Source organism: Balaenoptera borealis (genome assembly GCF_965194805.1).
Source record: "Balaenoptera borealis genome assembly, chromosome: 4".
In the NCBI taxonomy this organism is placed as follows: Eukaryota; Metazoa; Chordata; class Mammalia; order Artiodactyla; family Balaenopteridae; genus Balaenoptera; species Balaenoptera borealis.
Genome location: NC_138861.1, coordinates 82,043,810 through 82,069,380, shown reverse-complemented (window position 1 = coordinate 82,069,380; position 25,571 = coordinate 82,043,810). Strand labels below are relative to the sequence as shown.

Sequence of the window (25,571 nt, the reverse complement as noted above, 5' to 3'; positions counted from 1 at the left end):
GCTGGAGGTACCTCGCCATCCCCCTTCCAGTTTGTATTAGCCATGAATCCTCATAGCATTCTGTGTCTTACATTGTACATTAATTGTTGAAGTTATTGTCTAATTGTTGTTTGTCTGCCTAGCTTGGTGTTTGACTTATAGTAGGAACTGAGGGGAAAAAAGTAATTTGGTAGGTTACAATCTGCTTTAAATACATTATCTAATGTGATCCTTAGAACTAACCTGTGTGGGGAATAGACTGGTAAAATCATAAGAAAAAACTGAGGTTTAGCGGGAGTCACAGCATTGCCAAATCTTATCTGGTGATGATTTTGTTGTTGTTGTTTAGATAAAATGAGTCTCACATTTTCTAATTGGTACTGAAATGAAAGCATTTTTGAAACAGAAGCAATCCATATACCCATGAACATTATGTGAGTTCTTCAATTCCGAATTGTGTTGGACCTTCCCAGGCTTAATTTAAACACATTTTTACCATTTTGATGAAATTGTGTTAGAAGTGAGATATCACCTTTATTCTCCTCATTCTCTGTGCTTCACTTATATACCTATTATTGGTAGATCAAACAAAAAATGCCTAATTTTGTTAAGCAGTTTGTTCTTAAAGAAGAGATCAACTCACAACACAAACAACGTTTGTCTTCTCAAAAATAAAATATAGCTCATTATTATGTGCTATTTGAGGATTTAAAAATATATCTTGCTTCTAAATTATGTCTGACTGACATTAATTAAAATAGCTGTATAATCAGTATTTAAATATTCATTAAGTCTTTGCTAATATCTTTTCTAGTAATTGTTTTGACAAAGTAATTTATAGAAAACATCACTATCTTATCAATTGAAAATTATCATCTTACAAATAAAGATAGTTTGGGAGTACCGATAGGTGATTGAAATAGGAAAGATATTTGACAAGGAGGGAGCAGTTTCTTGGCATCTGGGGAAAGCTGGAACGATTTTTCTCTGTGTATTAGTTTCCTGTTGCTGCTGTAAAAATTACCACGAACTTAATAGCTTCAAGGAGCACACATTTATTATCTTATCGTTCTGGGAGTCAGAAGTTTCCAGTGGGCCTCACTGGGCTAAAATTAACGTGTCAGCAGGACTGCCTTATTTCCTGGCTGTTCCAAGGGAGAATCCACTTTCTTGCCTTTTCCAGCTTCTAGACGTTTCATGGATTCCTTGGCTCGTGGCCCCCTTTAATCTCCAAAGCCAGCAAAGTCTTTCTCATGATGCCGTCTTTCTGGCTCTCACTCTTCTGCTTCGCTCTTCCACATTTAAGGGACTGTCATGATTAATTACATTGAGCCCAGCTGGATAATCCAGGATAATTTCCTTACTTTAACTTCAGCTGATTAACAACCTTAATTCCATCTGCAACTTTAACTCTCTCTTGCCATGTAATGTAATGTTCACAGGTCCTGGAGACTAGGATATGGACATCTTTAGCAGCACATTATTTTGTCTACCATAGTGGGTAACTCAAAGATAGAGGCCTAAAATGGTATAAGATTGTACCATATAATTATGGTTGTTTGTTTAGGTAAGGAGTTAAGGGGTGAATACACACTACAATTTAATACTTGCTCACCTCTCAGTTTGCTATTTATTTTAAGAAGTTATCATTTTAGAAAGTTCTGATCATGCTTTGTGATCCAGATTGAACCCATAACTGGCAATTACCTTCTTTAACAGTACTTATTTTTCTGCTGGCTTGCCACTTTTATTTGTTTTTGCAAATGATTTTGCAGTTATCAATAATATATGCCAATTGGATATGACTGTCTCATACTTGATATCCCTTTCTTGTTACCTTCTGGCAGGTAGTGAACAATGTTATTCGTTATACTAATTTTAGCTCATACAGATTTCTACCCACCACCAGGGGAAAAGGGTTGCATTAGAAATAGCAAGAGATGCAAAAACAAATAAACAGTAGTTTTCAAACACTTAAAGCATTTACAGAACTTTTCCTTCAAATTATATATTCTGTGGAAGTCTGTAGACCATTATTTGAAGCACATAAAAACCGAACTGTGTTGTTGGCAGAGAGAAAGCTCTAACCTCACTCCTCACTTTCTTGGCAAATCCATCTTGAAAAAGAGTAAATTCATGTGCCCTCAGGAAAGGTACTAGGAAGTTAAAGATGAAACAAATAAAAACTTTTATTTTGTATTTATTTTTTATTAAAAATGTTTTCCCCAGCTTTATGGAGATGTAATTGACATATAGCATTGTGTAGGCTTAGAGCGTACAATGTAATGATTAGATACGTGTATATATTGCAAAATGATGCCACAATAAGGTTTGTTAACACATCTGTCCCCACAAACAGGTAAAATTTGGGTGTGTGTGGGGAGAACTTTTAAAATCTACTCTCAGTAATTTTCAAATATACAATAGAGGATGGTTAACTATAGTCACCATGCTGTACATTGCATCCCCAGAACTTGTTCATGTTATAACTGGAAATTTATACCCTTTGACCACCTTCACCTTTTCCCCCCATCTCCCACCCCCTGTCCCTGGCAACAAATAAAAATTTTAGTAGAAGGCAGAGTGTCCAGGGTAGACAAAGAGTGAGGTACAATGTGGTCTGGAAGTCCAGGAAACAGAAAAATCATAATAAGCTGCTGGAATCGTGGTGCTGAAGTCATGACTTAAAGTTCAAATAAGATTTTGGACGAGCCAAGACAAAAAGGAAGCAGCACAGCAGAGAGTAAAGAGGTGAGTGAGGGCAAAGAAACCAAAGAAGACAGGCCATGTTTGTGGATAGCACATAGTTCATCTGGACACCAGCATTGGCTGAATTTAAGAGAAGACTGAGAATCTGAGTCAAGACATGGCATGGGGCAGGCTGGGGAAAAGCCTTAAATAGCAGAGTGAAAAAAACTGAGTTTATTTGCTCATGGGAAACTTGCACTAAACACTGGAGTCAGGAATTAGAAGCAGGTTGGATTAAAAAAGTGAAGCTCATTTATAAAAAGCCATTGATAGTATGACAGTCTCCTTTGAACTAAGCAAAAAATGCATGTTGGTGAGCCGTGACGACTACTTTGACTTTCTGTCATGCCGTGTAGTGTGTCCTAGCTTGTGACAATGAATGTGCTCAGTCATATCTACTGATCCCAAAGATTTTCTTTCTTACAACCCACTCTGCTATTTTTTGTAATAGCACACTTGAAATTTTCCTATCCCTAGAAGGGCATTTAACTTGGTTTAAACATAGAGTTCAGTGAATATAAAGCCTATTTTTTGATATGTTGCGTACTTGACAATGGTTTCATTGTGGTGAATTCCCACAGGAAGATCGATTTGGCAGATGTGAGCAGGACTTTATATGACTTTAGACCTCAAAGGAAATCACAGCTTATTTTCATACATTCTGTCAGTGTTTGTTATAAAAGTTCAGTAGATTCCACTGTCGTATCGTACAATGTATAGTTTTTCAGTAACAACTTTTTCTTTTAATTGAGTCTTAAGCTGAGTATTTCTACCACATTCTTTCAGTTGCTATTGCTATGTTATTTGTGTAGATTTCTGGTTCACGCCACTGGGAAAAACATGCTTGGAAACTTTTATTCACTTTCTGGGGAAAACCCACCAGTGAGGGGCCCTTTTGGCCCCATCTCTGTAAATGGCACCATCATCCCCTCAGTTTCTTAGGCAAGAAACCAGGGAGTCATCACCGATGTTTTCTTTTGCTGTCTCCCATTAATTAGATTTTTTTAGATGGTGAAAATTATCTGCCCTCTAGGCTCCCCACCATTTACAATGTGACTTTAGCTCCTCCCATCAAGAGATAGATCTACTTCTCTCTTTGAATTTGAGTAGGCCTTGTAAATCTTTGGAGAAACGCTTTGTAACTTAATTGATTAATAGATGTGCTATTTCCAAGCCTAGGTGTCAAGCAACCTTGCACATTACTGCTATTCTCACCTATACCGCCTATACCTCTGTTCTGCCACCATGAGAACAGACCTGGGCTAGCCTGCTGAAGGACAAAAGACCATGCACCATGAATTAATTGATTCATCCCAGCTGAGGCCCCAGACATGTAGGAGAACCCAGCCAAGATCAGCAAAGCTATCTTACAGCTGATCTGCCATGTGCTATGTGCTGTGAGCTCTCTTACAGCTCAGTTCACTGAGACACATGAGCAAGGTCCTTCCAAACTTTCCTGGCCCTAGCTAATCCATCAGTTTATGATTTAAGTAAATGCTTGTTATTTTAAGCCACTAAATTTTGTGTGGTTAATTATGCAACGAAAGCTAACTGATATATCCTCCTTCACTTAATTGTTCTCTGAGTATTATAGCTTTTACCGCCTTAATATAATTTCTCTGCATTTCATTTTCTCCTCCTTTACTGCCTTCTGTCTCAATTTTAATCCCACCTCATTTCTACTACTAAAATAGTCATGTTATTCTTCTACTTAAACCCCTTTAATAGTCATCATTTTCAATGGAATAAAGCACACACTGCTGAAGGGAGTCACCCTGATGGCTATGAGCCCAATTTATTATGTCAGACTCCCTGGCTCCCTCACTTTCTGGCTGTGTGACCTTGGGCAAGTTACTAAAGCACTCTGTGCTTCAGTTTCCTCATGCTTAAAATGGAATAAAAATGACTTTGCAAGTAGAGTCTAGAATAGAACCTGGCACATCATAATTATGCAAATTATATGTACTACAATTTTTACTCCTTAGTATGAAATATAAGACCTTCTGCGAACTGGCTCTTTTATTCTCTCTCTAAAGTTGTATGTCACTATGACTTCTTCACGACCCAAGTCAAAGCCCTTGGTTCTTCCAATATGTACCATGTTGTTTAAAGCCGCCATATTTTTATTCATGTTGTTTCAATGTTTTGAGTGCCTGATTCCTGCCTCTCTTTTCTCTGGCCTCTAGTCCCCTTCTCTGACTATATGAACTTCTTCTCTTTCAGTGCTTGCCTCAAGCAGTGCCATCTTAATGAAGTCTTTTCTAGACTCCACTGGTATAATTAGTTATGCCCTGATTCATGCCCCCATAGTATCCTGCCCATACTCTTTGCATGGTATGTATTGGCTTATACAGTCCAGACTGTCGGTTCCTTTTAGGAAAAAACAGTGTGCTATTTGTTCTTGTTTCTCCGTCATCTAGAACAATGCCTGAAACATAGTCTGAACTTCAGGAATGATGATTACAAACTTAGGACACTATAAAGACACAGAGGAAGTAATTGAGAAGAAACGAATCAGGCTCTAATTTTCTGTTTCCAAAATGCTAAAGCCACAGGTGCTCTTGGAGTGATTGCAGATAAATATAGGCAAGGAAGCCATTGGGGTGGGTCTGAATGTAGGCAAGAGTGTGTGGGTAGGGCACTTGTGGGTAATGCTGTATATCCTTGTGGATCTTGAAAAACTTGGAAGATGATAATATAACTAAAACACTAGGGAAAAGCTGAAGTCCAGGAGCATGGCGTTACTAAAGACATGTAGAAACTGCTTACTTTGGTTAGAGTAGACAGGTTCCTACCATTTTAGCTACTATGAATGAACGCAAGGACAGTTTAAAAGTTGGGATCTTTGACAGTAAGATAATCTTCAAGTTATGTATGCTGTGTTCTAACTTCATGCTTTTTATATATTTTTTATTAATATTTTCTTATAAACTTAATGTTCTTAATGTTCTTAAAAGGAATGATGGGGCTTCCCTGGTGGAGCAGTGGTTGAGAATCTGCCTGCCAATGCAGGGGACACGGGTTCGAGCCCTGGTCTGGGAAGATCCCACATGCCACGGAGCAACTGGGCCCGTGAGCCACAACTACTGAGCCTGCGCGTCTGGAGCCTGTGCTCCGCAACAAGAGAGGCCGCGATAGTGAGAGGCCCACGCACCGCGATGAAGAGTGGACCCCGCTTGCCACAACTAGAGAAAGCCCTCGCACAGAAACGAAGACCCAACACAGCCATAAATAAATAAATAAATAAATTTTTTAAAAAAAGGAATGATGGAATGCTTATGATTATATATGCTAATGGACATAGTATCAGGAATGTTGGGATGGGAAATATTTCATGAAGTTGATTTTCATGCATTTAGTGAGCCAAGTTTGTGATTTCCAATGATTAAAAATGCACTCAGTAGAATCACTGTTTGCAAACCAAACTTCATGTAATACTTCAATGGAGAAAGTTGGAACTCTGTATCAGTTATACAGTAACTCCCCGTAGCTTCTCCCCCAACAACTGGAAACCATCATTCTACTTTCAGTCTCTATTATAAGAACTTCATATAAGTGGAGTCATATAGTATTTGTCTTTTTGTGATTGGCTTATTTGACTTGGCTTAATGTCCTCAGGGTTCATCCCTGTTGTAGCATATATCAGAATTTCCTTCCTTTATAAGGCTGAATCATAAATCACTGTATGTATATAACACATTTTGCTTATCCATTCATCCATCAATAGACACTTGGGTTACTTCTAAGATTCAGCTCTTGTAAATAATGTTGCTATGAACGTGGGTTCATAAACATCTCTTTGAGACTCTGCTTTTAATTCTTTTGGTTAGATATCTAGAAGTGGAATTGCTGGATCCTATGGTAATTCTATTTCTAACTTTTTGTGAAACTGCCATACTGTTTTCCACAACAGCTGTACCATTTTACATTCCCACCAACAGTGCAAAAGGATTCCAATTTCTCTACATCCTCACCAACACTGTTGGTTATTTATTTATTTGTTTGTTTATTTATTTATTTATTTGTCATCCTAATGGATGTGAAGTGATGTCTCATTGTGATATATATGGGGTGAAATTTCACTGTAATTTTGATTTGCATTTACCTAATGTTTAGTGATGTGGAACATATTTACATGTGCTTATTAGTCATTTATATATCTTTGGAGAAATATCTACAGAAGTCCCTTGCCCAGTTTTGAATGTTTTTTTTTTATTATTGAGTTTTAGGAGTTCTCTGTCTATTCTGGATTTTAATCCCTTATCAGATATATGATTTTCAAATATTTTCTCTCACTCTGTGGGTTGCCTTTTTACTCTGTTCATAGTGTCTTTTGATCCACAAAATTTTAAATTTTTCATCAAGTTCAGTTTGTCTCTTTTTTCTTTGGTTGCCTGTGCCTTTGGTGTCATATCCAAGAAATCATTGCCAAACCCAGTGCTATGAATCTTTTGCCCTATGTTTTCTTCTAAGAGTTTTATAATTTGAGGTCTTATGTATAGGTACATTTTGAATTATTTTTTGTGTATGGTGTTAGATAAAGGTCTAACTTCATTCTTTTGCATGTGGATATCTAGTTACCTCAGCACCATTTGTTGAAGAGACAGACTGTCCTTTCCCCATTGAATGGTCTTGGCTCTCCAGTTGAAAATCATTTGATTGTATAGGCAAGGGTTTATTTCTGGGATTTCTATCTTTTCCATTGGTTTACATGTCTGTCTTTATGCCGGTACCACACTCTTTTGATTATGGTAGCTTTTTCATAAGTTTTGAAATCAGGAAGTGTGAGTCCTCCAGCTTTATGTTTTACACATTTTTGTGACACCCTGATCCATGGGCGCACTTAATGGATCCTTCAAACACTTGTGGATTTAATGATGGAACTGCAACTATCATCCAATGTGGGACATGCTGGGAAACTTGCTCTTATCTTGCCAAACCTAGAATAATTTCCACAGAACTATTTTCAACAAGAAAATATCAAACATATTTTTCATACTATAAATTATTCCAAATACTGCTTACTGGTGAAGAATGAATTGATTTATTCTCACAGCGTTTTGCCCTCTTTTATATTCATTAAAATTCAGGTGATTGGTATAACAGAAAGAAAATCTTTTTCAGTTTAGTCATGGATTCTGAGCATAAAGTTTTTCCAATGCTAGAAAATTGATCTGGCACCATTTCTTATCCATAGCAAAATAGCATGATCTCTTTATTACAGTTTTGACTTAACATTATGGTATGGATTAAAAGTCTAAGGGACTATGATAGAGGATGTTAAGGTTGTATTTAGCAATGCCATGATATAAAGATATGAAGACAAAGTGATTAGAATCTAGGGAAGTAAATATCAGAAGTGATATGCATTATAAATCATCTTAGTAAAAGAAGCCTAGGGCTAGGCATTCTAGTTTTATTGAACCATAATTTCTGTTTGTTTTTAAATTTATGAGCATAATATTTATCTTTTCATTTTTTTTTCTGATTAAAACCTAAGAGTTTCAGAACTTTAAGGCATCTGAAAATTCATTGTATTAGTTAAAGTAAGACTTGGGTGCTGTAATAAATAGAACTAACAGTAGTTTAGTGGCTCAAAGAAAATAAGTTTCCTTTTTCCCTCATGCTGTAGTCTGAGATGAGCATTCTAGGTTAGCCTACAGCTGTGCTCTGGGCAATCTTTCAGAGTACCAGCTTCCTTCTACTTTGTTTTTAATGATTCCCTCGGGCATTGTCTTTACCAGCTTGAGTGAAGCTGGTTTCAGGCACTTCCTTATTCTAGTTTGTGGAAGAGAACTTGAATACAGGAGCTCAGTGCAAGATTTTATAGGCCAGGTTGGGAAGGGGTAAATGTCACTTCTGCTGACGTTCCATTGGTGAGAGCTCAGTCACTAAGCCACACCTGGCTACAAGAGGAACTGGGAAATAAGGTCCTGGGTAGGCACTCATGCCAGCTATAGCTCTCTTACTATGTAGAAAATGAAAAATGAATTTTGGATAACAAGCAGTGTCCTTCTCAATCACCCAGACCGAAGCCCTCAGTTTCCTAGTGAGGGTAGGGAGACTGGAGAGCAATTAATCACTTACCACCTATGTGACCTTGGACATACAGCCTTTACCACTTATCAGCCATCTGACCTGGACTACCTAATCTTTACTGCTTACCACGGATGTGACCTTGAATACATAATTTCTACCACTTACCACCCATCTGACCTTGAATAATTAACCTCTGTCATTTATTTATTATAGACATTGGACATATAATCTCTACCATTTATGTGACTTGGTCTCATGACCTTTACCACATACCTTTATGACCATCTTGTAATTTCTACCACTTAACACCTATGTGACCATGGCCTATAACCTCGATAAGCATATTTTTCTCATCTTTACCTCATAGGATTGTGTTAGACAAGGTAATTAATATAAAGACATTAGAAAAATGATGAGCACATAGTGCTCAATAAATATATGCTGCTGTTGCTGCCATTACCACCATTGCCACTCATGTTACTACTATTTGTATTACCTAGCTAACAGAAAACTAATAAACATGATAATTAATGAATGTTTCAGGACCTCCAGCTTATTAATATAGAGTTTAGTTATTGCTAAGCATAGAAATGCTCCTGAATTAAAAAGTTATAGTCAATATAATGTCACCTTTACAAGCATTTAATATACACACTTTAATAGTATGTAGTAGTTATAGTCTCAGATTAAATGGGAGAGTAACACATTTGTATATTCTGGTTCTATTTGCCAGTTTTAGGATTCAGTGACTCGTTTATTGGATATTGGTCCTATAGGAGAAATTAGAACATAAAAAGATAATTTATTCTGAATATTAGAGTTAAATAAGCTATCAATGTATTTTATTCATCCTTTTGTTATGCTAACATCCTAGGGAAGCTAAGTGACCCTGATGATTATTAGCTCAAAGCATAAACCATTTAGTTGGAAACAGAAGTCAAAGAACTAAAAACTCCAAGTAGCTGTTTGCCAGATTTTCCAAAATGAAATTCAGTTAATTTGTAAATAGGTCCTTAAATGCAAATGATTTATTCCTTCCTGCATGGAGCAAAATAACTTGGACAGTTGAGAAGTCCTTATGAACTAAAGAGAGTAAACAAATCACTATCAAAGTCAGAATGCATTTTCCTATGTTTTACAGACATCACAGCAAAAATTTTAAGCATTCAATTTCAATTGATGCCATAGCTTGCTTTGTCTTTTCTCTAGATCAGTTTATGTATATATTACCTAGAGTTCCCTTACAAAGTGTGTTGATACCTCAGTTACCCTAAATGAGAGTTCATACTTGTTGATTGCATGTACGGTGTGATTTTCAGAGAGACTATCTATCTGTAAATGTGCAGTTTTTGATGTGTATTTTAAAGCCTAGCAATAATTCAAAGAAATTTTCATAGAATGCAGAAGATCCTTGATATTTGTAAATTATGTGTGTGCGAGCACACATACACACACACACACACAAATTTAATGAATTTATATTCTGTTGAAAGTGAACCTGAGAATGAAATGAAGTGTTATTGCTGGTGATGGAAATAATGAGAAGATACAAAGTGACTTATTAGAAAATAGAAGCTTGGACTAAATTAAGAGCAAGCAGTCAAATCTGTGGTGGCTTGGCTGATGTCATGAACAAGTCCACCATGTGTTTTATGTAGAAATGTGAAAATAAGGACCCTGAAATTATTTCAGTGAGTGCTCCAGGAAGAATTAGGTTTTATAGGTTTATTAGTGGAAACATTGAGAGCTGTTTTGTAAAATCGATAAGGGTATGAAAATACACCAAATTTTTACATTTAGTTATGATATATTATGAAGTAAATTATGTGCATTATAATATTTAAGGATTTGGGGAGTCTTTATAGCCTCAGCTTATGTTCTCTGCAGTGGCAATGTTTATTTAGCAAAGAATAATCATTTCACTCACCACTGATCTCTTAGTCACTAAACACATACTGTCAATCTGTAAGCCTAGACATTGGATTGTGTTCTGTCTGGATTTTGCTGAAGTAGCACTAACATGAAAATGTAGTTTAAGGCCAACTATTTAAAAAAAGAACAACTTTAGTTTATGTTTATAGTTACAGCTTTTAAATCAATTTTCAAATTAATTGATTTTCAGAATATACTGAAAGTGAAAAATGTGTCACTACAATTAGAATTAAACAACAGTGTGTATTTAATTGTGCACAGTTAGACAATAACTTTCTAATTTTCATGAGAGATTTCATGGAAATGCAGGTGAGAATCATCCAGTTTCTTTCATTTTATTTTAGTAAAGGTATATTTACTTGAAACTAATATTCTACTATCAGTCAAAACATTTTCCTGAGCAGTCTCATTTTATTTCAGTTCTTCAGTTTGCAGATACTAACAAGTTTTACCCCTGGGGGTCGCTATTTATCTATATTTTGAAAAACCAGTTTCTTGATGAAGTGATGTAACTGGATAACTGTAGTGTGTGGTTTACAGTTTAAAGAAACATTCCTGCAGGAAAAGTCTAAATTTAGACGAAAGTTCCTAGGGACTAAAATACCATCCTTTGTAAATTAAGTGATTCCACAGAGCCAATGATTTTTCTAGAGATTTCATTCAGAGATAACTAAATAGTAATTATGTTCAAAATAGCCATGTATGTATTTCAGGAGACTTAAAAATGCTTTACCAATTTGAGGCAATTACGGGCTGGATGCTTTCCCAGTCCCCAGGGAATGATGGAGGAGACACGGGGCTGGGAAAAGGACAAAGGACTCAGGCAGGAGAGCTAGGTTCTACTCTGGCTCTATTTTTCACTGGCCAGGAATCTGATCCAGTCTCTTATGCCCAGCTTTTCCCTTTGTAAAATTAAGGTAGAAGGCTCTGCATTATTTCAATACTCCCTTCTGGTCCTATCTATCTTTCTAAGAGCCCTTGTCACTATCTGTCAGATTTTAAAGTTTTCAGATGAAAGGGGATGAAACTAGTTTTACTCTTTCATCTCCATGGTAGACAAATTTCAAGATAGCAAAACAAAAATACTATTTTTTTTTTTTGTGGTACAGCAGAATGAAGTGACTATCACTAGAAGATTTTCTTTTTCAGTGATGTGAAGGGGGAACTGATACCCTGGAAAGTTTATAGCTTTTTAGGTCAGGTTAAGTGCTTTTTATCAGTTTTGCTTAAAGAATTATTATTTTATCAATGCCTATTTTTTTCAATTATTCACTTGGTGCTGATTGATCCAAAAGAGTAAAAAGTCCTGGCCCAAGAGCTGCTGGATTCTTTTTCTTTCCCAACTTGCAGCCAAGAAAGCTTCACTCTCAATGAACTGCGTACCCTTCATTTTCAGGCTTGGTGCTGTTTCAGTCTCCAGGACTAGTTCTGTGCCAGGTGTCCCCTGATCCTGTGCCTCTGATCAATGATAACAAGAATACCTAGTGTTTGTAGCACACTCTAAAAAGAATTTTACACGTTAAATTTTTTTTCATAACAACCCTGCGAAATAAAGCAAGTAGTATTACCTACCTAATTTTGGACTTCTGGAAATCAAGATCCAGAAGGAGTAAGTGATTTATCCAAGTGATTTGTGCAGTTTGTAAGCTAACCATGAATTGAATCCAGATCTTCAGTCTCCAAATGTTTACTTTCTGAAGATCCAGATTCTCTTTTACACTAAGTTCAGTTCACAGAATTCTGTTCTGACATGTTTTCTCGTGTTTGAGGCTCTGGACTAGTAGATTGTCTTACAATGCCATCTATTATGGGCTGAATTGTGTCCCCACAAGATTCTTATGTTGAAACCTTAACCCCCAGTAACTCAGAATGTAACTGTATTTAGATAGAGCCTTTAAAGTGATGATTAATTTAAATGAGGCCATTAGTGTAGGCTCTAACCCAACTTGACTGGTGTCTTTCTAGGAAGAGAAGTTTGGACACACATAGAGACACGAGGGACGTTCATTTACAGAGGACAGACCGTGTGTGGACAAAGCGAGAAAGTTGACCATTTTCAAACCAAGGAGAGAGGCCTGGGAAGAAAACAAACCTACTGACACTTTGATTTTGGATGTCCAGCCTCTAGAACCATGAGAAAATTAAGTTCTGTTGTTTAAGCCACTCAGTCTTCTGTGGTGTTTTGCTATGGGAGCCTTAGCTGACTAAGACACCATCCATCTGAAAATAATGACCTAGTATCTAACATGCCAAGCACTGTGTTGCTCTTTGGGATACAGAGATAAACGATATAGGCCATGTCCTCAAGGCCCTCATAATCTAGTGTAGTGTGTGCTTACAGTGGTGATCTGTGGGGAGGGGGAAACAAACAGCTAATACTATAAGGTGTGCTGAGTTACGACAAGGAATCCATAGAGAATCATGGAAGTACAGAGAAGGAGGCTTTGTCTCAGCCTGAGTTAAAGTGGGGTAGAAGTAGAGGTGGGGAGCCCAGAGAAGGTAACTTGAAGAGCAGTGAAAGTTAAACATCCCCTCACCCCACAAACTATTTCATAGGATCTAGTCATGGTCCTGAACTCCAGCTGGTTGAAGGCCAGTTATCTGCTAAGATATTCTTGATTTCAAATATGTACATAGATTTTCAGGATTGTTAGCCTCTGGATTTTGTTTTCCCTTACTCTGTCAACAAACCTAACACAGCTCTTGATACCTACTGTTTGCCTGAAGTACCTACACATTCCTTTCTGTCAAAATCCCTTTGGAAGCCATGTTTTAGCACATCCAACTGGTTCTTGCCATAGCTTGTGAAAACTTGGAATTCTGTGTTCTACACATGTGATAATTTCTCCTGTCCAGCAGAAGTTAACCAGACCATTGTAGACCTTGTTCTAAGATGTAACAGTATCTGTATAGAATAATCAAACCAGACGATAGGCTTCCTACCAAATAGCCCTTATCTATGGGAGCATCATGAGTTTCTGCAGCTCATCTTTATCTAACTGTCCGTAGAAAATTAGAGATAAACATGATGTCATTAGTTTGGCTACACTGCTGAATACAGAGAAAATATTGTCTACTGTGAAATAGGTTTACAATGTCCATAAGTAATGTAGGACTTGAGAGAAGATGGCATCATGGAACTTGTGGTTATCCATATGGAAAATTTTTGTATATCCATATGGAAAAAATTGGATTTAACTCCTTCTTTACACCATACACAAAAATTAATTCTAGGCATCTTTTAGATTTAAGTTTGGTAAAATAGCAAAACTTTTAGTATAAATAAAGCACACCTGGAAGAATTCTGAGTATCTTTGAGACTAAACTTCACAACATCGTCCTTTTTGTCTGCTTGTGTGACCGTGCATTGAGTAATGGTAACAAGGCATCCTGCACAGATATCTGAGCACATTAAGAGGAGTGAAGGTTCTCTTCAGAAAGAGGGAGGAAGCTGGAGCTTCAGACTTCAGCATGAGCTGCTGCTGAGTTGAAGCTCCATCTGCAAAGGCTTGTTCCATCTTGTTCTTGGTCTGCAGCCATAGGCTTGGCTTAATTAGAATGGTTAGGGGACAATATTTTGAATGTGGCCACTCAAAAAGTTGTGCTTGTAGCCTTTCTTTTGAAAAATTATTTCTTATTTTGAAGACAAGCTAAAGATTCTTTACACTGTTGTAGGACACACCAAACAGTGACTTACGTTTCACAGTCTTTTATAGGTGAGTTGTGAACTTCTACTGTTAACACTGATGGCTCTCACCTAGCACAATTTCCTCGCATGGAGCTTAGCATCATTGTGGTGGAAATGGGATAGGGGAGGGCTCTCTTATGTATCCAGAACTAAGGCTTATGCCTTATCTTGTGCCTGGTAAATTGTATCCACTATGAATATTTAAATCAGTAATCTAGGGTACCATCTATTTCTGGAGAGGCCCTCCAGTTAGGAGTTCATAGTTAATGCTCTAGGGGAGGCTTTGAAAAAAATCCTTCAATACTGCCACTGTCATGATGAGGTTGGGTGAAGGTAGCAGGACTCTTGAAAATACTTCTGGCCACCTGATGTGCCTCTCCTGTTGCTTTCTGTTGTTTTACTTCCCCCATGCTGCTAATTTGTCTTCCATTGCATGGTCTTTCCTGCTCATTCAAATAATCTTTCAAACTCAGTTTTGCTGGAAAATATTAAATGATACTTTATAAACCTAAATAAATGACAGCAGTCTGGATTCAAATATCTAATCCTTCAGTAAAATCTGTTAGCACCACTAATTGCCAGATTTAAGGATACTATATTTTGCTTTCTCTGGATATCAATGAAATAGTTTTTATCCATCCTCCATCCCTACTTCCTTCTTTCTGTCCTTCTTCAAAAAACAAATATTTTTTGAAAGTCAGTTATTTCTAAGTAACGAGAATACATAAGTGAACAAAATTAAGTCTCTCATTCAAATGGAATGACATGAATAATAAACATTAAAACATTAAAATATAATATCAAATAATTATATGTATTGTTAATGAGGTCATCGAGAGGATGTGACTGATGGTTAACCTGTGAGCTGGATCCAGGCAATTGGAGGCTTAACCCCTCCCCTGTCCTTGGAATGTATGCTCAGCTCACCCATACTAGGAGCTGCTTTAGGGATGCAACCCTGAGAGAGTAATGTGTTGTTGAGACCATCTGGACTGAATACATGACTGAACCCCATCAAGGCCTCTATATAAACGCTTAAGATGCTTGTGGGCATGTGCTGAGCTCTACTCATCTTGAGGTTGCCCAGGACAAGCCTTGTATGTAAATTCTCTTGCTTATCAAAACTGCCACCTGCCAATCTGGAGCGATCTGCCTCTTTCTGGGGTCTTTCTTTACCTTCCCTGTACAGGGGCCAGTTTCAAATTTCACCATGGGAACTCCTGAGGTTGCAAACCAACAATTGGTGAGCCAGCCAGGGGACTGAAGAAATGAGTCTTGGGAAAGAGGCATCCATAGTAGAAATCGGGGGGGTGGCCATTGACCTCTAAGTGGGGGAGGGCTGGCCTGTATGCTAGATGCTTGTGGACTGCAGAGCGAGTACTAGGATGCCCCGAAAACTGAGGAACTGAAAAGAAAGGAGACAAATGGCTGTGCAGTGGGCTGGCCTCCACTGTGGGCAGGTCAGCTAGACACTGATGCTCAACTAGAGGCCGAAGCATGAGTTAGAAAGTTAAAAAAAAGAGCTGAGGTTAGAGAAGGTTGTATGGTTGTCCACTGCTCTGCTAGCTTCAGGGCTGGCAGACAAGGTGGGAAAGCAGGATAATAAGTTGGAGACCTTAGTGAGATGTTTTGCAAAGCTAAGGAGGGCACAAGGTGCCACAGATTAAGGTCCAAGCACTTGTAACAAAACCTGATTGAGACACTAAGAGGTGGAATCCCTGGGAAAGTGATGAGAGTGAAGAGGAGGATGTTATGGAGATTGACAGTGAAATGGAAGAAGCACCCCATGTTGTCTGACCCCTAATATAGAGGAAAGCAGAAACACTGCAATAGCAACTCAGCCAGCAGGGCAGGCCCCAGTTCAGGAAATGTTCACGATGAAAGAGTATGCATCCACTGAGCTTATTGATATGGCGGCCAAGTTCCAACAAAAGGCCAGGGACCGTATCTAGGCATAGCTAGTATGGCTATGGGAATTGGGGGCCATGGCATTTCTCTAACCAGGAAGGAGGCAGAGAAAATGAGCAACACCACCACACATGATGCCCACCAGCAGCACCTGTGTGGTAGTCAGGAGGTTTAAGGGACTCACTTCCTTATAGATTGGATTATTTTATCCTGCAGGGAGGCTTGGCCCAATGAGGGCCTGGAAACCTATGGAGGAGGAGCAGATTTTTAGGGAGGTAGGAATGAGACAGGCCATCTACACCCTTGTCTTTGAAGACCCTGATTGGGCCACATTCACTGCAGGAATGAAAGCCAAGATACTCCAGTTCTCCTCAGCACCTGGTATGGGACCTGATATTCATGCTGGCCTAGCCATAGGAGCCATAGGACAAGACGTTTATGATGTCGGACAGTCCATTGCTGATCTGGGGGAAACTGACAAATACTGGGAACAGGTATGGACTGTGGGAAAGACCCAAAACAGAGAGGGAGCTTGAGAAGCCAAAAGGCTATCCCAGTTGGCTGTAAAGTGTCTGGTAAAGGTAACTGGGAGCAAATGTGGTTTGACCTCATTGCTGCAGGGCCCCCACCTGAAAAGACAGACCAGCAACCCAACACTGTGTTTTTGGCCTGTGGAATGCCTTAAAACCTGAACAACAGTTCAGACCTGCCCCAACTACCCCTAGTGCTCCACAGACCCCAGCAGAGGCATCATGGGATGAGTGCTTCCCATGCCCTGGGTATAGGATGCAGGCCAAGGTCGCCTCCAGGTGAGGGCCATTGGGAATGATTGGGGCCCCATGTTGAGCTCACTATTCAGTGTCCCCCAGCAATAAACAAAAGGCTCTGGTTGATACTGGAGCCAAATGTACTCTAATCCGTGTAACCCTCAGAATTTTCCTGGCCCCCTCAGTGCCATCAATGGTTATGGAGGACAAACGGTTACGGTCAGTAAGGTTCCTTCGATGTTGCAAGTTGAGTGTTTTCCCCCATGGGAATACAAGGTTTTTATCTCTCCAATGCCAGAGAGCGTAGTGGGCCTTGACATCCTACAAGGTCAAACTCTGCCAACCTCTACTGGAGAATTCCACCTCCAGTTTAAAGTAATCAAACCAGTGCTGAGGGGAAACACCAACTGGGAACTGGTAAGTCTACCACCCCAAGGAAGAGTGATAACTGTCAAACAATATAAATCACCTGGGGTTAGGGGGAATAAGGTAATAGGAGAAATTATCCAAGAACTGCCCTGAACAGGTATTGTACACCCTGCCCGTAGTGCTTCCAGCAGCCGGGTATGACTGTTGAACAACAGTTTCAAAGATGAATAAACAATTGTAATAGAAGAATAAAGGAAGGTAAAGATAGGGTGACTGGTGGAGATGGGGGGTTAGGTGGTGCTGTTTTATAGGTGGTTGTCAAGAAGGTGACATTTGATCAATACCAGAAGGTAACTAAGGAATGAGCCGTGTAGATACCAGGAAAAAGAGGATTCTGAGCAGAAATTAGCAAGTGCAGGTGTCCTGAGGTGAAGTTTGCTTGGTGTGTTAAAGCAACAACGGAGTCCAGTAAAACTGGAAGAGAGTGAGTGAGCCAGTAGTGGTGGTCATAAGGCCCAAGAGATGTCATGGATTATAGGTAATGGATTTGGGAATTTACTCCAAGTAAAATGTGAAACCAAAGGAAGGTTTCATTATATGCAGAAAAATTTTTAAGATAGATTTTTGCTAAACTTTCCAAAATTCCTAAAATTGCTTAACACTTCTAGTTCCAATTCTGCTGGCTTTTATAGTCATAAGTGGAAAGAATTAAACTTTCATGTAGTAAACAAATATAGATAAACAATATTCTGGGGAGATACATGATTTCCCAGAAGTAAATGATAATAACATTCTAAATTGATAAATAATAGCACTATAACTCTATTCTGACTGTTCTGAACTATGTGTGGAAGCATTTGGGCACCGTCAGTTACTGCCAGGAGTTAGGGTGAAACTTGAAAATTATTTAATATTTCCTCTCATAATAAGCATTATGTATTTAAGCATTACCAAACACTGTCAAAATAAATGTGGTATTTTCCATAGTGAACTTGTAAGACCAATCTTTGCTCTGCCACATACTTACTCTTTTACCTTGAGCAAATTCCCACAGCACCTTTGAGGCTCAGTTTCTTTATTCCTAGCATGGGCATCATAGGATCTAATTTACAGATAATGTCTGTTAAGCACTTACCCCAGTTTTTACCACATAGTAAACATTTAAAAATAGTTGTAGCTACAACAACTATATTGTTTTTGGTCTCTCCCAGTATTGTTGCATATTGTAACTAAAATAGGTTACAATGTTTGCATTCTGTTCATTAAAGCATACTTATTAATGTTTATTGATATACTCTTAATTTTTTATAAATTCTGAGGATCCAAAAATAATATGTACAAGAATAAAACAAAGAAACCCCATAAACGCAAATAATTTAGACAGATAAGCAATACATTCTTTTATACAAATCAATTAACATGAAATTTTAATTTCAGAATAGCCAGCCTTTGCTTAGTATTATTAGGACTTATTTTGTTGTTGTTGTTCAAAGAATGTTTGACAATGCCTGTTTTTTCTTGACTCACCTGGCATTTTGCTGATAACATATGTTCAAAAATGCTTGGCAAAGAAAGTGTGTGTGTGTGTGTGTGTGTGAGAGAGAGAGAGAGAGAGAGAAAGAGAGAGAGAGAGAGAGAGGGAGAGATTTAAAAAGTAAACCACAACTGAGACTCTTGTACATTGCTGATAAGAATGTAAAGTGGTGCAGCCACTATGGAAAACAAAATGGCTGTTCCTCAAAAATTATTATGTAATCCAGCAACTCCACTTCTATGTACATACCCAAAAGAATTGCAAGCAGGAACCAAAACAGATACATGTCCACCAATGTTCATAGCAAACATTATTCACAGTAACCAAAAAGTGAAAACAATCCAAATATCCATCATCAAATGATTAAACAAAATGTGATATATACATACAATGGAATATGATTCAGCCTAGAAAGGAATGGAATTCTGATAAAGGAATGGAATGGACAAACCTGGAAAACATCATACAATTTGAAATAAGCTAGATTTTAAAAAATATTGTATTATTCCACTTATATGAGTTGCATAGAATAGGCAAATTCACAGAGGCAGAAAGTCTAACAGAGGTTACCAGAGGCTGGCAGAAGGGGAAAATGGGGAGTTTCTGTGAAATGGGTACAAAGTACAAAGTTCTGTAAATGGATAGTGTGATGGTTATACAACATTGTGAATGTACTTAATCCCATTTAATTTTATGCCTGAAATGGTTAAAATGGTAAATTTTATGTTTGTATATTTTACCTCAATTAAAAAAGAAACAGTCTGTTTAGAATTTTCAAAACCAAAATATCTTCAAAAATAAATTGGCTAAATATTGCCCAGATAAATACAATTATTTATTTAGTGATACATGTTGTTTTATACATTCAATTATTGAAAATTTATTACATATTATGGTTGTTTTCCCAGCTCATTTCCTAGAACATTACGTACTAGCCATGCAGTCTGGGGAGAGGAGTATGGGGTATTCATATTTTTACGCCCTCCAGAATTGTTTTAACCTATCATGGTAATTTGGTGCCTCTTGTCACAGAGATTGCTTCAGAGATGGGTAGTTGCCCAGGCAGAAGACAACATATAAAGGGTTACAATATTAATGTCTATGAAAGAAGCATAGCTGTAGACTAACTACCTCAACTACTGAAGGCTTCCGTTATCCAAGAAATGGAGATTTGACTGTGTTATGGACATTTTTTTAAAAATTGAAGTGTAGTTGTCTTACAATATTTCAGGTATACAGCAAAGTGATTCAGTTATACATACATACATATGTGTATATGTATATATACATATATGTGTATTCTTTTTCAGATTCTTTTATAGGTTATTGCAAGATATAGTTTATCCTTTTTTTTAACATCTTTATTGGGATATAACTGCTTTACAATGTTGTGTTAGTTTCTGCTGTATAACAAAATGAATCAGCTATACATATACATATATCCCCATATACCCTTCCTCTTGCGTCTCCCTCCCACCCTCCCTATCCCACCCCTCTAGGTGTTCACAAAGCACTGAGGTGATCTCCCTGTGCTATTCAGCTGCTTCCCACTAGCTATCTATTTATGTCAATGCTAATCTCTCACCTCGTCCCAGCTTACCCTTAGGTTATTGCAAGATATCATAGCTGTTGAATATAGTTCCGTACTGTACAATAGGTCCCTGTTGTTTATCTATTTTGTATATCCATTAATCCCAAATTCCTAATTTATCCCTCCCTCTCTCCCCTCTTTGGTAACTATGAATTTGTTTTCTATGTCTGTGAGCCTATCTTTGTTTTGTAAATAAGTTCACTTGTATCATTCTTTCAGTTTCCACATGTAAGTAATATCATACGAAATTTGTCTTTCTCTGTGTAACTTACTTCACTTAGTATGATAATCTCTAGGCCCATCCATGTTGCTGTAAATGACATTATTTCATTCTTTTTATGGTTGAGTAATATTCCATTTTATATATATATAATCTTTTTTTCTCAAAATATATCACAACTTTATAATAACTGCAATTCCATAACTTTCTCTGGCTATTAAATGTTACCATGTCTTAAAAATTCTTACAGTTCTTACAGGAGTACTGTTTCAAAATCAAGTTATAATTTTCCAGATATAAATAAACAAGTTACACAAAAACTGCCATTTAATTTTATTAGTACACTTACTAAGTTGTCCAAGTTTGTCCAATAAAGGTCTTTTTATTAATGATTCATAAATTCGTTTGAACTTTAAATTTTCTCTTTTAATAGATAGATATGTACTCATCTGTTAGCATTTCTTTTTCTTTAAATTTTAAGTATTGTATTTATAGTTACTTTCGTAGGTTTTTCTTTTTTGTGTATTTGGTTTTTTATTGAAATATAGTTGATTTACAATGTTGTGTTAGTTTCAGGTGTATAGCAAAGTGATTCAGAGATATATATATATATTCTTTTTCAGATTCTTTACCCTTATAGGTTATTACAAAATATTGAGTATAGTTGCCTGTGCTATACAGCCTTGTTGATTATCTATTTTATATATAGTAGTGTTCATATGTTAATCCCAAATTCTGAATTTATCCCTAACCCCCCTTTCCTATTTGGTAACCATAAGTTTGTTTTCTATGTCTGTGGGTCTATTTCCTTTTTGTATATAAGTTCATTTGTATCATTTTTTTTTAAGATTCCACAGATAAATGATATATATATTTGTCTTTCTCTGGCTTACTTCACTTAGTATGATAATCTCTAGGTCCATCCATGTTGCTGCAAATGGGATTATTTCATTATTTTTTATGGCTGAGTAATATTCCAGTGTGTGTGTGTGTGTGTGTGTGTGTATACACCACATCTTCTTTATCTGCTCATCTGTCGATGGACATTTAGGTTGCTTCCATGTCTTGGCTGTTGTAAATTGTGCTGCAATGAACACTGGGGTGCATGTATCTTTTCGAATAATGGTTTTCTCAGATATATGCCCAGGAGTGGGATTGCAGGATAATATAGTAGCTCTATGTTTAGTTTTTTAAGGAACCTCCGTACTGTTCTCCATAGTGGCTGTACCAATTTACATTCCCACCAACAGTGTAGGAGGGTTTCTTTTTCTCCACACCCTCTCCAGCATTTATTTTTATAGACTTCTTGATGATGGCCATTCTGACTGGTGTGAGGTGATGCCTTATTATAGTCTTGATTTGCATTTCTCTACCACATCTTCTTTATCCATTCGTTTGATAGACATTTAGGTTGCTTCCATGTCTTGGCTATTGTAAATAGTGCTGCAGTGAACATTGGGGTGAATGTATGTTTTCAAATCAGTTTTCCTACGGATACTTTTATGGCCTAGCATCACAAAACACAACCAGTCTATACTAGAAACTATGTTCCAGGGACTTCCCTGGTGGTCCAGTGGTTAGGATTCTGTGCTTCCACTGCAGGGCGTGCGGGTTCGATCCCTGGTTGGGGAACTAAGATCCCACAAGCTGCATGGCCAAAAAAACCAAAACCAACCAAACAAAGAAAAAACCAAAAAAAACTCAAAAAACCAAAACAAACAAAAAACTATGTTCCAAGTAAATTCACTGGCACATTATGAAACATTAGAGGCTCACCTGTCCTCAGGAAAGGTGTCAGTACTTTGGTATTTTTTTAGAGTTTAAAAATAACTTGAGAGCTACTAGAAAAACCACTGGCAAACAGAGGGAGAAGCATGTGAAGCTATAATAAAATTACCTGTGTTTCCTTTCTCTTTGTTTAATATGCTAAATGCCGAACAGTGCTGGGTGTATCCCTAGGTTCGTTTAACCTAAACTCTGTAATTTTGCCCAAGAACATTCAGAACAGACAGTGTCCACCGTCCCCCGCAGCCCCTCTTACTTAAAGCTAGAGAATTTTCTAAAGCAAACAGAGACAAATTGTTCTCAGTCTGAAACTAAATCACCTTTGGTGGAGGTGGAAAAGGCCTTTGACTACAAAGAACACAATAGCCAGTTATTTTGGTACTGTTTCTCTGTTCAGTAAGTGCAGGCTTGTGTCCTTTCTCCTCCCTTCCTCCCTTTTTCCATTATCTGTCGAAAGAGGAACAGCAAAAATCAAGCAAGATAAAATAAAATAAAGTAAAACAAAATCATGGGGACAAATGATTGAATCAGATATAATCTTAAGGAGGCAGAGTTTAAATTCTGGTTTTGATGTTTTAGTTATACAAGTGTATACAAGGCTCATTTTGGTTTAGCTTTTGTAAAGTTATATGCTTTTATATTCAAGGAGAAGTATTAAACTGGAGTTTAGGAGGTGAAATTACTTTCTATAAATGCATGGAAAGGAGGTTTTCATGGAAGCATTACCAAACAGGAATCTTAATTCAAGGCATTTGACCACTATCATTCTGTGTCTAATTGGGGGGAATAAATTACTGAAAATTGTTATACGTTTTTCCAAATAGTGCTTTGGTAAGTCACAAAAAGACATTCAAAGGGACACAAATTGTTGAAGGTTTTAAAAGAATAAATAGAAGTAACTGGAAACTAAACCCAGCAAAACTGTTGAGCAGATGTGGGAACTACCATTTAATAGGGATTTTGGAGAAATGTGGTTTCTCACTACTCTTCACTTGAACTTTGAGCAATTGTTTTGTGCTTTTTAGCTTACATAATGTACATGACTTCAAATTTCCTGTAGACAAGGGAACATTTCTAAATGTTTAGAAACCTAACAGCATGTCTAGAGGAATTATTTCTCTAGGATTAGAAAGAAAAGGGAGAATGTGCTGGCGGTGATTAGAAGAGTTTCTGTTCCTTCAGAAGATGATCAAAGTTTGTAATGAAAACCTCCCTTGCAGCTGTCCAGCAAATGTGCTGGGTGTGTGGTAGGAGGGGCCAGTGTCAGAGACCTGAGGCTCCACTGAAGATCTCCCAATCTAAGCGACCCAAGGTGGCTCAAGGCTCTGGGTAAATGACTTACTCTGCCTTGTTTGTAACTCCTTTTCCACCATTTTTTTCATTTAACTGTATTTATTATGCAAAGAAAATGATGATAAGAGCAACAATTCTGAAAGAAATGCATTCACTCAAAAATCCATCTCTTAAACCATTTTTCATTAGTTTTTTTTGTTTTTTTCCTTGTTCCTTTACAATATTCATTGTTCATGTGCACCTAAGTCATTTATAAGTAGTTGTAATCACTTCAAAGATACGGTTTTGAATTCACCCCAGTATTTCACCCCAGCATCTGTTTATGAGAATTATTCTATGTTCCCATTAGTTTTAAAATAATCTCATTAATGGCCATGACTGCCTGTTTCTGTAGTATTTGACAATTAAGTTTTATCAGTCTTTTGTAGCCACAAATAATATTAAGAAAGGTACTATAAATCCCTTTTTAGAGAGTAAATGTTTTTGTAAAAATATATGTCAGAAGCCTGAGGTACAGGGTGAGACATTAAAGCTTCAGGTAAGACCAAGACTTCTGAGAAAGGGCAGAAGAATGTGAAAGAGACATACAGGAGAAATTATTGAGCCTCCTTGTGAGACAATGGAAAGTTAGTGGGGAAAAGAGCCAATAATACTGATATGTTCACCATTGTTTAGCTTTTTTTCCCATTTATTATTATTTTATTTATTATTTTTAAATTTTTCTATTTTTTCTCATTTTTGTTTTCTTATTCTTTAATTTTTCTTATTTTTTTCTTTATAAAGATTTAAAGAGGAAACATATGATAACAATTGTTCTTGATAAATATTGCCAACTTATTTCTAAAATAGTTTCTCATTGACTTTTCCATTAACATAAAATAAGAGCAATCAATTCCTCCAAATATTATTAGCAGCCTCCATATATTACACAGCATTTAAATGAACTCAAAAGAGTTTATCATGGTGAGTATAGGGTGAGGAAAAGGATTGCCTGAATTGCTTTGGAGATAAAGACAACCGAGTGGATATATCTGACTATAATTATATTTGCTAGTTGCACTGTATCCTTCATTACCTAGCTATTGTGTTATTGGTTAAAAATCTCTCCTCTAGGAACCTCTTCCCGTCCATTCAAATGGTTGCAGTGAGAGTTGCCATATTATTGTTACACAATTTTATTTTCCATTGTCACCATTGGTTGGACCAGAGATGAGACTTTGACCCATTTGGGCCATTGAGTTCCTTCGCTGGGAATGTAGGTGAACACTGGAATCAATTTATCCTTGTTTCCAAGATTGTAATATGGGAGACCCATGGGTTATTGGTTGTTTGTTTTATCACATGGATTGTGAAGGAGGTGAAGCTTGTCTGCAGGAATATCATACAAGAGGAATATCTAGAGAGAGAAGCAGACACCAAGTGGTGAAAGAAGCTGATGGCACTGGAGCTCATGTTCCAATTCTTTCATGATGTTTAAATCTTGAATTCTCTCTTCTTTTCTTACTTACTCTTGAGGCCTCTTGGATAGATGCACAGTACCACTATGCACTTTTCTGCCTGTATGGTGATCTGCTGGGGAAGCTTACCTTGGAATCACATGCTTCTCTGAGATGAACTTTGCTCTTGGTTAAGCCTCCATTAACTATCAGTTAATTCTATTAGCCTCTTGTTATTGGAAAAATAATTATCCTCTAAACTAATTCACAATAATTTGCAAA

The 25,571-nt window shown here is 37.3% G+C and overlaps 1 long non-coding RNA gene across 7 annotated transcripts in view; it reads left to right on the top strand.

Moving 5' to 3' along the window:
- LOC309628087 overlaps positions 1-25,571 on the top strand; it is a 483,589-nt gene that overhangs the window by 15,820 nt on the left and 442,198 nt on the right. For 3 of the 7 annotated variants that reach the window (XR_014244145.1, XR_014244146.1, XR_014244147.1), the window contains one exon: positions 5,685-5,968. The exons of the other annotated variants lie outside the window; for them this stretch is intronic. This is a non-coding gene — a long non-coding RNA (uncharacterized lncRNA). Of the gene's footprint in view, positions 1-5,684; positions 5,969-25,571 lie in introns of those variants that run through there. 7 annotated transcript variants of the gene reach the window in all.